General features: G+C 43.2%; 1 pseudogene; it reads left to right on the top strand.

Moving 5' to 3' along the window:
* The first annotated feature begins 2,332 nt into the window (after window positions 1–2,332).
* LOC143658369 (DDB1- and CUL4-associated factor 6 pseudogene) lies at window positions 2,333–11,938 on the top strand (annotated as a pseudogene).
* Window positions 11,939–15,004: the final 3,066 nt, after the last annotated feature.

Raw genomic sequence — 15,004 nt, forward strand, 5'->3', positions numbered from 1 at the left:
GTCCTATAACTACTTGTTGAAGAGTGCTTTGAAAACTTGCTTTTTTCTTTCTTTGCTTTGTATATATGCTATATTATACAATAAAAAAAGTTTTAAAATATTGTACAATATGCCATATACCATGAAATTTGGCTATCCATGAGCATTTACAGGAAAACTAGAAGAAAAAGTTAGCTCATATAACTCTTAATCAGAGCTATTTGGTGTGTGTGTGGGGGGGTGTTTTTACCTGAAGCCAAATATATGACCAGAGATCAATAAAGAAGTCAAATTTTAGCTACATCAAAAAATTAAGAAGAAGAAAAGGAGACTGAATATTGGATAGCAACAAGCAAGCTCTGCCACAGATTCCCCCTTCACAGATCAGGGTAAACCATACAGAATAAATACAGGATTTACTCCATGGGGGGAGGTGGACAGGGAAGTAAATAAACATTTGTTGAGCACCTATTGTTTGTCAGGCACCATGCTGGATGTTTACAAACACATGATAGCACTTAATTTTTAAGGTCACCTGCAAGAGAAGCATTATTGGCCCCATTTTGCAGATGAGAAGATCAGGGTTAAGCCCTTTGACTGAGGTTATACAGCTAGAGTGGCAGAGCTAAGACTTACCTCTGTCTGACTCTACCACAGTGAGCTTGTTCCTTAGGGATAGGGCATGAAACCAGAACAAAGAATGCTGAAGCCAGGCCGAGAGCAAATGGCAGGAACCAGGGTCAGACACCAGATGAACTATCAGAGAAGGCATCAACCCGAAGTCAGCACTGCAAACTCTCGGTAGGCCGTCTCAGTGAGATGAACACCCTGAAGCAACCAGAAACCAAAACAGAAAGCAGCCTTAGGGCATTGTAAGGTCAGAGCTGTCAAAGGAGTAAGCATAGAAAGTACCAAAGTACTAACAGTAGCCACCATTCATTGAGCATCTACTATGAGCTTAATAGTAATAATAGCTAACATCGCTATTGTTAGAGTGCTTACTATCATGCAGCCCTGTTATAAGATATAAATGAACACTTTAACCTCACAACAATGCTATGAGCTACATGTTGTAAATAACCCCATGTTACAGAGGTGGAAACTGAAACACAGAGAGGCAAATTAACTTGCCCAAGGTCATGTAACTAGTAAGTGGCACCACTATGCTAGGTACATTTCCTCCATCCTCATAACAAGCCTGCAAGGTGACAATTATTACTTTCACTTCACAATGGAGGAATCTGAGACCCAGAGAGGCCAAGTGACTTGTCCAAAGTCACACAGCAGGTAAGTGGCAGAGCCTGGACTCAAACCCAGTGCCGTATACTGGCAAAGAATTTGAAATGGCCTGGCCGCAGGTCATCTTGGAGCAGAGCCTTGGGCTCCAACACATGGAACAAAATAATGCTAGTTATCTGTGAGGTGTCTGAGTCCCTTGACACAGGAGCAGGACAAGGAACCCAGGGTTCCTTGGAACCCAGCCCAGGTCCTGGCGCCTAGGAGGCAAAGCCAAAGTGTGTTGACCGAATGGGGAACTATAGTCACAAGCCTTCTCTAGACAGACAAGATGTTAAGATGCTAAATTTGGTTGCTTGGATTTCTTTATGTTTATTTTCACTCTCTGTTAGACTGAACATAAGTATGGAAAAAAAAAAAAAGCATGTGACAATTAAGGAATTCTAACACCTTCTCTCAAGCCAGACCTGAATCATTTCTGACAAATGTGATGAGAAAAAAACAACAAGAAAAATAAAATCTTACTCCACTGGAAATTCTCACTTTCTCCAGCTGTTTTCCTCTGAGCCACCTGGAAGTAGAATGGAAAAGGCTGTGAACTGCAGCTTTCTTCTGCAATTTCCAGTGATTCTCGGGCTTAAGCATACACGAGAATCACCTGGAAGACTTGTTAAACACAGATTGCTGGGCTCTTGCTCCTGAGTTTCTGATTCAGTAGGTCTGGAGTGGGCCTACCCAGAAATTTGCATTTCTGACAAATTCCCAGGTGATGCTGAAGCTGCTTGTCTGGAATCATACTTTGAGAGCCACTTCTCTAAATAAATTTAAAGTCCTATGGGGAAAAAGTCAAAGCTGTGAACCCTTGAAAGTAGGCTTCAGGCTTCTCTTCCAGCAAGGCGATAGGGTGGGGCAAAAACCAGCCTGGGGTGGATGCATGCACTGTTTCCAGAGGTTAGAAATATAGACTTCAGGGGCATATAAGCCTCAGTTCATCTCCAGGGACATCCCTCACTGGCTATGTGATCTTGGAATAGTTACTTATCTTTTCTGAGTCTCACTTTATTCATCTGTAAAATGGGTGTAAATGCCTACTTCCTGGGGTTGGTATAAGGGATCCATGAGCTCGCACAGGTAAGAGCTCTTGCCTTATGCCGGGCGCATATATTGGTAAACGCATTCTAAATGGTAGCTGTTAGTATTTTCACCTTGTGCCAAGGCTGCACCAGGAGGGAAGAGGGAATCCAGAACTGGTCAGAGGCACCATGCTGGGGCCAGATGGGAGATGAAGCCCCATGTGGGGACTTTGGGCCTCGAGCTGAGGAATTCAGCTGGTGTCAGAAGATTGGGGAGGGAGAAGGTCCAGGGAGTGGGGCAGCACGGTGTGAGGCGGTGGGCTGCAGAATTCCACTCTATCCCTCCCACCCTCATCCACCCCCACTCCCACCCCAGTCTCTGGGATTTCTCAGGGGCAGAGACAGATGTGCTGAGCACTGCTAAGTTGTGCAAGCCTGACCTAAACTGGGCTTCTTTCTAAATTGCTGTCATGGCCATGTTCCCTTCTCCAAACACTTGTTCACTCATCCCCAAAGATGCATGGCCCCAGGAGCCATGTTTGCACCCCAGGGCTCTCTGTTTCCTTCTCCTATTGCTGATAAGAGATAGTCAGGGAACATAGCCCACCAGTTCACTGACTAATCAGAGACAGAGAAACTCTGGTTGGGTGATGGGGTCAGAGTCTGGGTCAGTGGAATCCATCCAGAGAGAGCCAGAGAGTTTTCGCCTCTGTCTCTGTGTCTTCCAGCTCTGCCTGGCATCCATGAGAGCCTTGAGTCCATTCTGTAAGCCCCCTTCACAGAGGCTGCTCAGCAGAGTCCCCAGGAGCACTGGCATGGGAGTTGGACTTTGGCCTTTGAATCCTGGCTCCACCATTAATCCAATGGTGTGACCTGGGAGAGTCACCTAACCTCTCTGTGTGCCTCACTTTTCTCATCTGTAGAATGGGAATATTAAAACTACCTCCTACATGTGGTTGCGGTGGTGCGTAATGAAGTAATGCTGGTAGGGATGCATGTGATTAACACTTGGTAGGTATTACCATAACTCCTATCATTCATTCATACCGGTGGGGTGGGCTTTTGTTCCTTCTAATCAGGGCCCTTCTTGATGCATTCCACAAATGCATCAAAGCTGACCCAGGCATCTCAAATTCAGCATGTCCCAAACTTCACTGGGCATCTTACCGTCTCCCAATTGCTCCCATTTCCCCATTCACACTCAAACAAGAAATCTGGATGTCACCCGACTCCCCCTTTTCCCTCCATGCCCCTGTCCTCCTTTCTGACCCTTGAATAGTTCGGCAATCTACTTCAGTTACCAGCGCTGTGAAACATCTCACCCCCGAACTCAAGTGGCTTATAAACAACTTCTATTTTTATTAACTCTCATGGCTCTATGGACTGACCAGGCTCTGCTGGGAAGTTTTTCTGCTGTTCTCATTCTCTTATGCTGTTGCAATCAGATGGCAGCTGGGATTGGAGTCATCTGGAAGTTCAGCTGGGACACTAGGACAGCTGGGCCTTTCTATGAATGTCAGGGCCTCTCTGACGCGGCTTCCACGTTTCTCATGGCAGAGAAGCTGGACTTCTCACCTGGCGACTTAAGGCTCCAAGGAGCGAAAAGGTAGAAGCTGCCAGGCTTTCTTAAGTCTTGGATCCAGAGCTGGCACAGCATCCCTTCCTCTGCATTCTATTGATCAAAGCTGGTGTCAGGGCCATCCCAGATTCCAGGTGGGATGGGAATACACAAGGCATACATATTGGAGGGTACCTCTGGAGACTAACTGCACAAAATCCACCCAATCTCTAAATGCCTGCAGTTTCCACTCTAAGCCATCATCACCTCTAGACTAGTGGTTTACGATAATTTTCTAAGTAATCGCCCTGCATTATTTTTACCTTCTGCCTATCCACTCCCCACACTGCTGCCAGAGAGTGCTTATAAAAATGCAAATATTCTTTTCCCTGACCATGCACTCCCCCACCGAAAAAAAAAAAATGCAAATAACGTCAAAATACAAATCAAGTAAATCCCTATTTTAAACCCTTCGATGACTTTCCGCTGCTCTTGGGGCAAAGTCTTAGATCTCTAGTAAAGCCTGCAAGGTTCTCCATCACGGACCCCCTCTAGCCTCATCTCTGCCCATCGCCTCCTAGTTCTCCTTCAGTTAACCTACCACCATCCTGGATGCCATTTAGCCCCTTAAACCTGCCACACTGTCCTTTCCCAGGGCCTTTGCATTTGTGGTTCCCTCTGCCAGGAACACATTTCTCCCATACTTCTCCTGACCAACCGATGCTCAGCCTACAGTTCTCTGCTCAAATGTCCTCTCGTCGGAGAGGTTGGCCCTGACATTTTGGATGAGTCAAAACAGTTTAGTCACAAGTAACCTGAAACCCAACGAAAACTGGCTCACGCAAAAAGGGGATTTACTGCCTCATGTAACTAAGCCATTGAGGGATAAAAATTCAGACACAGACTCAACTCAAAAGCTTGAAAACATCATTGGGAATCTCTTGCTTCAGTTCTCAGCTCTGCCTGCCTCTGAGTTGGCTTCCTCCTCAGACAGGCTTTTAACCCCCAGGGCCCCATGTTGTGTCTCCTTGGCCTGAATGTTTGATGTGTACATTTCTCGCTGGCCAGGCCTGCAGCTGGGAGCTGAGATCAGCCCCTTACTTACCACGTGGGATGAGAATGGAAAAAAAGGTGTGTTTTCTCCATTGTAAAATGGGTTTAATAATATCTTTTTCAGAGGCTTGTTGGGAAGAGCAAATTAAAGATGTGCTTAACACACTTTACATAACACCTGGCTCATAAAAAGTCTTCCAAAAATAGAAGCTGTTATTAGCTTCTGAGTCCTGAATGAATTCCTGATGCTTCTGTGGACATATTAATGGGGAGTGCATTTCTGGAATTCTCTGCACAGCAGGTACAGCACTGGGTCCTGTATGCAGCTGTTAAGGGGCAGGTTCAATGGGCAGTGTTTGCAGCTATTTTAAAGGCACCAGTTCCTGGTGTCTAGACATGGCTCCCAGACCCACAATTCCCCAGTTCACAGGCTGAGCCCAGAAGTCTGAGTCACAGAAAGCACTTGAGGTCTCTGGAAAAGCCATCTAGACCAGAAGCACTTAGCATATTCCCCCACCCCCAACCCACATATTCAGTTTGTTGAAGTATTTTATTCATCATCTATTGCTGCGAAACAAATTACTCCAAAATTTAGTGGCTTAAAACAACAAACAGGGCAGGCCACAGTGGCTCAGCAGGCAAGAATGATTGCCTGCCATGCCAGAGGACCCAGGTTCGATTCCCGGTGCCTGCCCATGTTAAAAAAAAAAAAAACCAAACACAGAGGCGAGTTCTGGCCAGGCAGCCGGGCTTTGCAGGAGAAGGCCGGTGCGGCTCAGGTGTTGATCCGCAGGTCCCCTCCCCCTCCTCCCCTCCCCAATTCGGGGGTCTCCCCTTGCACCCCTGCTCCAGCACAGCCATATCTAGGGGTGGCTGTTACCCACACCTGTTGTGGGATGTGAGGGAAAGTTCTCTCGGGCTGGAGGACCCGTCCTGGCTACAGAGCTGCTCCCTGGGAAGAAGAGAATTTATCCAAAGATTAAGATTTGAAGCAACCCTGAATGTGCATGATGGCTGCGTTAATACAATCTGTTGGAATGACACTGGAGAATATATTTGTCCTGGTTCAGATGACAACAAGTTAGTAATTAGTAATCCTTACAGAAGAAAGGTTTTGACGACAATTCGTTCAGGGCAGGGAGCAAATATATTTAGTGCAAAGTTCTTACCATGCACAAATGATAAGCAGATTATATCCTGCTCTGGAGATGGAGTAATATTTTACACCAGTGTTGAACAAGATGCAGAAACCAACAGACAATGCCAGTTTACCTGCCATTATGGAACTACCTATGAGATTATATCTGTACTAAATGATCCTTATACTTTTCTCTCATGATGAAGAGGGAACTGTCAGGTGGTTTGATGCTCGCATCAAAATTCTTTTGCTACTGCACAAGAGAAGATTGCAAAGATGACATTTTAATTAACTGTCGACGTGCTGCCACATCTGTAACTCTTTGTCCAACAACACCTTGCTGTTGGTTGTTCTGAGAACGCAGTGAGAATACATGATCAGCAAATGCTGGGCACAAGAGCTACAGGGAATTATGCAGGTGGAGCAACTACTGGAAAGGCTGCCCATTTTATCCTTTCCCATCTTAATGAGTCCTGCAGGGTGACATCTCTGCTTTACAGTGAAGATGGTCAGGAAATTCTTGCCAATTCTCTCCATATTACATGCATCTATTTGACCCAAAAGATGATACAAGCTGAGAACTTAAAACTCCATCTGCAGATGAGAGAAGAGAAGAGTTATGACAGCCTCCAGATAAGCATTTGAGACTTCCTGGTAAGTGGTCAGATACTAGACCCAGAGCAAGGCGTGAGAATGAATGAGAACGAGCTGGAGAGCAAAGTCCCAATGTGCTGTGGAGCCGGAGAATGTCTGCTATGTTATCAAGATGGAGAAGAAGCAAGCGAAGTTGCCCAGGGCATTAGAGGACAGGGACGGTCTTGACCTAGAGGTGGAACGAGTCGGTCAGATGCTTCCTCTCTTCCTACGGTCCCGTCAAGTACTGATTTGGGAGTGGGTGAAGCTGCGATGGAAGTAGGTACCCCAGCTAAACAATTTCTTCAGCCTTCTACATCCTCTGCGATGTCAGCTCAAGCACATTTGACATCATCTTCTACAGAAAGCCCTTATAACTTCTTTGCTGGCTTCTCCAGACAGCGGACAAAGGCAGTCTGTTGCGGCTTCTGGATACCACACACATCATCATTCTGGTGAGGATGTTATTCTTTGAATAGGCTGTGGTACGTCTCACGGTTTTGAACGACAGTTCTTTATAGATTGTTTTGAAAGTACTAAATCACAACAAGTTCTTGCTGGAGTCAGTGATGAAAATGTCGTATAATATTTAAGCATGTAACTTAAACAAAAATTTCAAGTCCTTAACTTGCGTGAATTTCAACAAAACCAGGAAACTTCAGCTTAAATAAAACAGTTATTTCAAAACAAAAACATTTACCATCTCATACAGTTTCTGAGGGTCACAAATCAGGGAGGAGCTTAGTAGGTAGCCCTGATTGAGGGTCTCTCATGAATTTGTGCTCAAGCAGTAGGCTCAGGCTGTGGACATCTGAGAACTTTTTCTGTGACTGAAGGGCCTATTTCCAGGCTCACTCACATAGTTATTGACAGTTCCTTGCCACATATATATTTCTCCACAAGATGCTCAGACATGGCCTTTTCTGGAACAAGTGATCCAAGAGAAAGAAAGAATACAAGAGAGAGACCAAGATGGATCCACAGTTTCTTTTATGACCTAAGCCCATACCATCACTTCTGTCATATTCTATCGGCGCACAGACTAGTTTGAGACACAGTAGAAGGAGACTACACAAGGGTCTGCATACAAGCAGGCGGGGGTCATTGGGGGCCATCGTGGAGGCTGCCTGTCACAGGTAAAATTCATTTAATGGTGACATTCACAGATCAATTCTATCAGTTTTAATACAGAATATTCTCATGTCATCCACAACCCCATCCAAGTTTAGAACATTTCCTTCACTTCAGAACATCTTTCTTGACCCTTGCCAGTCAGTTCCCCCTCACCCCAAGCAACTACTGATCTTATTTCTATCTATACATAATCCATAGTCTTGCTTATTCTAGAATTTCGTAAAAATGGGATCATATAGTATGTACTCTTTTGTGTCTGGCTTCTTTTTTTTTAATATTTTCACTGATAAATCTTCACATACAAACATTCCCTTACATGGTGTACAATCAGTGGCTCACAATACCATCACATAGTTGTGTATTCATTAACATCATCATTTTTTAGAACATTTGCATCACCCCAGAAAAAGAAATAAAAAGAAAAAACTCATACATACCAAACCCCATGCCCTCCCTTTCATTGACCGTTAGTATTTTCCATCTACCCAATTTATTTTATCTTTCGTTACCTATTATTTATTTGTTCTTTATCCACATTTTTTCATCATCTGTCCATATCCCGGATAAAAGGAACAACAGACACAAGTTTTTCACAATTTCACAGTCACATTGTAAAAGTTAAACAATTGTCGTCAAGAATCAAGGTCACTGGAACGCAGTTCAGCAGTTTCAGGTACTTCCCTCCAGTCATTCCACTACAGTATAAACTAAAAAAACATAACTATATAATGCATAACAATAACCTCCAGGATAACCTCCCAACTCTGTTTGAAATCTTTCAGCCACTGAAACTTTGTTTTATGTCATTTCTCTCTTCCCCATTCTGATCAAGACTTTCTTAATCCTTTGATGCCAGGTCCCAACTCATCCTGGGAGTTCTGTCCCACATTGCCAGGGAGATTTACACCCCTGGGAGTCATATCCCACATAAGGGGAAGAGCAGTGAGTTCACCTGCCGAGATGGCTGAGAGAGAGGCCACATCAGAGCAACAAAAGAGATTCTCTGGAGGTGATTCTTAGGTCTAATTTTAAGTAGGCTTAGCCTATCGTTTGCAGGAAGAAGTTTCATAGGGGTGAACCCCAAGATCGAGGGCTTGGCCTATTGATTTGGTTGTCCCCACTGCTTGCAAGAATATCAGGAATTCCCTAAATGGAAATTGGATATTTCCTTCTTTCTTCCCAGTTCCCCAAGAGAATCTTGCAAACACTTCTTTATTCACTGCCCAAATTACTCTTGGATATATCAGGGCATCACACTAACCTGAACAAACCAACAAAATCTTAAGCCCTATTCAAGGTTCCATGTACTTACAGTGTTCAACTAAACGGACCATACAAGTTAAATTAGGAAATGCACTTCCCAAAATATGAACTTTGCACCAAATAAACCTCTCTCCCTTTGGTCTCACATAGAAGTTGAAGTTTTAAAATATGAATGATATCATCCTTTACCCTGTATTCTGATTTACCTCATTGGTATCCAGATCAGCTTCTTTCATATCTTTATTCGAAGTCTAATCACTTTTTCAACTTTTTAAACAGTTTCTCTCTGGGGTACTTCTGACTTTCATAGCTTCAGAGCTCTGAACCCTAGGTGTCACATAAATACTGGAAGTTTCAGGAAACAACCAGATTATAAACAAATAGCTCAGTATCTCAGAATTTAGATATAACAGTTAGAACTCCTGACTGCTGTAAGAGCTTACAGTGCAGGACTCTTTACAATAGGCCCCAACCTGATAATCCATTTTCTCAACTTCAGTTCACCGAGGTTTTATATTATAGTTAGTCCATATGATTGAGGCATGATAATATGTGTCTTTTTGTGCCGGACATTTCATTCAACATACAGTCCTTAAGGTTCATACACCTAGTTGCATGCCCCACAACTTCCTTCCTTCTTGTGGCTGCTCAGTAGTCCATTGTATGTATACACCATAGTTTCCCCTTCTATTCCCCAGTAATTGTACCCTTAGGCCACCTCCTTGCACTGTGGATCGGGAAACCTGCTGCCATAAACACCCCTGTGCACATTTCCATTCTCATCCCTACACTCAGTTCCTTCAGATACATACTGAGCAGTGGGGTTTCAGAATCATCTGGCAACCCCACTCCTAGTCTCCTGTGGAACAAGGTGTCTGGCTTGTTTTGTTCTGCCTTATGTTTTTGGGATTCGTCCACGTGGCTGAATGTATCCAGGGCTCTCCTTTTTATTTCTGAGTCACACACTCCCACCTTTGTACTCCACTGTGCCTGATTCTTCCTTTCATTAAATGTGCCCTGTGATGCAGCATCTGGAAGTTACCACTAGCATGACTCTGAAAAAAAAAAAAAAAAAAAAAGCCAGATAATAACAAGTGTTGACTAGAATGTGGAAAAATTGAAACGTTCATACATTGGTGGTAGAATTGCAAAATGGGGCAGCCGCTTTGGAAACAGTCTGGCAATTCTTCAAGTTAAACACAGAGTTACCATATGACTCAGCAATTCCACCCTTAGGTATTTAAACAAGAGAAACAAAAATATGCCCACACAAAAACTTGTATACTTATTCATCACACTTACTCATCATAGCCCAAAACTGGAAACAACACAAATATGTATCAATTGATAAATGGATAAACAAAATGTGTTATATCCATATGACAGAATATTATTCAGCCGTAGAAAGCAGTGAAGTACTCAGATAAAGCTTGAAAACATTATGCTAACTGAAAGAGGCCAGTCCCAAAAGATCACCTATTACATGATTCCATTTATGTAAGGATGTCCACAATGAGCAAATCTATAGAGACAGAAGGTAGATTAGTGGTTGCTTAGGGCTGGGAGGGGGTGGTAGTGAAAAGCGGAGTGACTGCTAATAGGTAAGGGATTTTTTCTAGAGGGCAATGAAAATGGTGATGGCTGCGCAGCTCTGTGAATATACAAAAAACAATTGAACTGTGCACTTTAAATAGTTGAGTTGTATGATATGTGTTCTAGTTTGTTAGCTGCCAGAATGCAATATACCAGAAACGGAATGGCTTTTAAAAGGGGAATTTAATAAGTTGCTAGTTTACATTTCTAAGGCTGAGAAAATGTCACAATGAAAACAAGTCTATAGAAATGTCCAATCAAAGGCATCCAGGAAAAGATACCTTGATGCAAGAAGGCTGATGAAGTTCAGGGTTTCTCTCTCATCTGGAAAGGCACATGGCAAACATGGCGTCATCTGCTAGCTTTCTCCCCTGGCTTCCTGTTTCATGAAACTCCCCAGGAAGCATTTTCCTTCTTCATCTCCAAAGGTCACTGGCTGGTGGACTCTCTGCTTCTCGTGGCTATGTTGTTCTGCTCTCTTCGAATCTCTCCCATTCTCCAAAATGTTTCTTCTTTTATAGGACTCCAGTAAACTAATCAAGACCTACCTGAATGGGTGGAGACACATCTCCACCTAATCCAGCTTGACAACCACTCTTGAATGAGTCACATCTCCAGAGAGATGCTCTAATTACAGCTTCAAACATACAGTACTGAACAGGGATTAGAAGAAACGGCTGCCTTTACAAAATGGAATTAGGATTAAAACACGGCTTTTTCAGGGTACATACATCTCTCAAACCAGCACAATAGTAAATTATATCTCAATAAAGCTGTTACATAAAAAAGAGAAATAAACAACTGGGAAAACCTCAGTAAATTAAAACCACAAAATAAATCCCTTGCTCATGTTATACGTCCATCTTGAATCAACTGGCAGCCTCTGCTCATGGTAGTTTCTCAAGGACCCAGGCTGATAGAGGCCCCATCTCGACTCAGGCTTCCATGACTGCAGAGACCAGGAAAAAGAATGTGTGGAGCTTGCACTGGCTCTCAAAAGCTTCTGCCCTGAAGTTGCTTGCATGTCACTTCTGCTCGTGTTTCTTTGACCAAAGCAAGTCACACCCCCTCACCCACGTTGGACAGTACAGGGATCCACCAGTAAAGAAGGACATCAAATATTTGTGAAAAGCAGTGCAGTCTACCACCAAACAAACACAAACAAAAACTGCTACGGTGAAAGATTTCATGAGCAGTATGATTTCAAGCAAGCTAATTACACTGAGCCTCAGTTCCCCCATCCTTGAAATAGGGACAATATTAGTTCTGACATTATAAGACTATTATGATAGCTCAGACAGATTGTATGTAGAGTGTTGGCACAGAGCCTGGAAAAAGTACTTACTCAATAAATGATGCCTTTTATTAAGTTATGGAGAAGCTTGATTTGCCGAAAGGCTAGAGTCAAATGGAAGACCCAAGGCCATTTGCTTCGTTGAGACTAAAACAGTAAGAACCCTGGAGTCACAATCTCTCTGTCACACACACACATTTGCAGTTGGGTCTAGAGGTGGCTGCTGTGGCCTGAGAAGGCCTGGGGATTTCATTTGGCCTTTGCCAGTGGAAGCAGGTGGAGCTGGCTTCCTGGCCTGCTTCAGTTCTTGACTGTCAGGACCAACAGAGCATAGAAGACAGGGCCAGGTACATGGCCAGTCAGACTCAGCACTGGAGGTCAGCACTGGATGTTGGGGTTGCAGGAATAGATCTCAGGCAGACTGAAGCCCAGTCCTCTTAAGCCTGCAAAACTGACTCTGTTATGTATGTTTTGACCAGTTGCTTGTACCTGAATATCAGGCAGTCAGGAGGAGCTAGGAAGGAGCCAGACTCCTGTAATGAGAAGAGGGAGCTTCTCGCACCCGGCAGAGCCCTCATTCGGTAGGGCAGCAGCAGCTGACATCTCAGGATGGAACCTGGTATGGTGGTTTGAAGCTGTGTGTACTCCAGAAAGCATGTTCTTAAATTTATTCCATTCCTGTGGGTGTGGACCCACTGTAAGTAAGAACTTTTGACGAGGTTACTTCTATTAAGGTGTGGCCCACCTCAATCAAGATGGGTCACTAAAAAATAAAAAGATTTTCATTGTTAAATGTAACATATATACAAAGAAAGAAAAAGCAATGATTTTCAATTCAACAAGTAGATTCAGAACAGATTTCAGAGTTTGTTATGGGTATTTCAGATTTTTCCTTCTAGCTGCTCCAAAACACTGGAGGTCAGAAGAAACTTTTTTCTTCTTTGTAAAAAATAGTATATATATATACATACATACAAAAAAGCAATAAATTTCAAAGCACAGCACAACAATTATTTGTAGAACAAATTTCAGAGTTTGCTATGGGTTACAATTCCACCATTTTAGATTTTATTTCTAGCTGCTCTAAGACACTGGAGACTAAAACAAATATAATAATTCAGCAATCATGCTCATTTGTTAACCCTACCTTCTCTGTATAACTCCACCATCACCTTTGATCTTTCTCCCACTCTTTAGGGGTACTTGGGCTATGCCCATTCTGACTTCTTCATGTTGGAAGGGGCTGTCGATAATACGGGTTGGGGGATGGAATCATTTGATGTTCTGGAAAGGCTGGCTCCTCTAGGTGTCAGGACTTATCTGGTCCAGGGACCCATCTGGAGGTGGTAGGTTTCTGGAATGTTGCCCTAGTGCACGGAATCTTTGTAGAATCTTATATAATGCCCTAGGTGTTCTTTAGGATTGGCTGGAATGGTTTTGGTTGGGGTTTGGCAAGTTATGGTAGGTAGCAATGTCTAACTGAAGCTCACATAAGAGTGACCTTCAGGGTAGTTTCTCAACTTTATTTGAACACTCAAATGGCCACTGTTATCTTATTTGTTACATGTCTTTTCCCTCTTTTGGTCAGGACGGCATTATTGATCCCATGGTGCCAGGGCCAGACTCATACCTGGGAGTCATCTCCCATGCTGTCAGGGAGACTTTCACCCCTGGATGTCATGTCCCATGTAGCGGGGGAGGGCAATGATTTCACTTGCAGAGTTGGGCTTAGAGAGAGGGCCACAAGTAAGCAACCAAAGTGGAAGTAACTCTTAGGCATACCTATAGGTAGACTAAGCTTCTCTGCTACATACATAAGCTTCACAAGAGCAAGCCTCAAGATCAAGGGCTTGATGTATGAAACCAGAAAGAAAGAGGATAAAGATTGAGATGGTATAATTTAGGAATGCCTAGAGTGAGCACTGATGGCGATTAAATGTAAAAATTAAAAAACGTCTTTTGCATGAGGGAGATTGAATGAATGTCAACATTGCAGGGTGTTGAAAATAGTATATGGAAAAAAGTGCAATCAAAGCAAGCTATGATTTATAATCAACAGTACCATTGTAATATGCTTCCATTGAGTGTAACAAAGGCATTATGTCAAAACTAAATGTTAACAGGTGGGGGGCATGGGGAAGGGGTATAGATTTTTTGTGGAAGTAAAGGAAATGTCTTCAGATAGATTATGGTGCTGAAGGCATGTCTATACACTTAGGTTTGCTTCTATGATGTATGAATAAAACTGTTTAAAAATGAACAGAGAGAAACAAGTTTTAGAGAAAATGCTGAGAAAGAGATATACCTATTCACTGTTGTTCTAGTTTGCTAGCTGCCAGAATGCAATATACCAGAAGTGGAATGGCTTTTCAAAAGTGGGATTTAATCAGGTGCTAGTTTACAGTTCCAAGGCCGAGGAAATGTCCCCATTAAAACAATTCTATAGAAATGCCCAATCTAAGGCATTAAAGGAAAGATACCTTGGTTCAAGAAGGCCGATGAAGTTCAGGGTTGCTCTCTCAAGTGAGAAGGCACATGGCGAACACAGTCAGAGTTTCTCTCTCATCTGGAAAGGCACATGGTGAACACGGTCAGGGTTCCTCTCTCATCTGGAAGGGCACATGGCGAACACAGCATCATCTGCTAGCTTCTTGTTTAATGAAGCTTCCTGGGAGACATTTTCCTTCTTCATCTCCAAAGGTCGTTGGCTAATGGACTCTGCTTCTTGTAGCTATGTCATTCTGCTCTACTCTCTTTGAATCTCTTTCATTCTCCAAAATGTTTCCTCTTTTATCGGACTTCAGGAACTTATCAAGATCCACCCAAATGGGTGGAGACATATCACCCCTAATCCAGTTTAACAACCACTCTTGATTAAATCACACCTCCAGGGAGATGATCTGATTACAGTTTCCAACATACAGTATCGAATAGGGATTGTTCTGCCTTTATGAAATGGGATTTAGATTAAAACATGGCTTTTCTAGGGGACATACATCCTTTCAAACCAGCATATGTTTATTTGGTGCAAAGTTCATATTTTGGGTAGT

This window comes from Tamandua tetradactyla, chromosome 2, assembly GCF_023851605.1.
Source record: "Tamandua tetradactyla isolate mTamTet1 chromosome 2, mTamTet1.pri, whole genome shotgun sequence".
Taxonomy (NCBI): domain Eukaryota; kingdom Metazoa; phylum Chordata; class Mammalia; order Pilosa; family Myrmecophagidae; genus Tamandua; species Tamandua tetradactyla.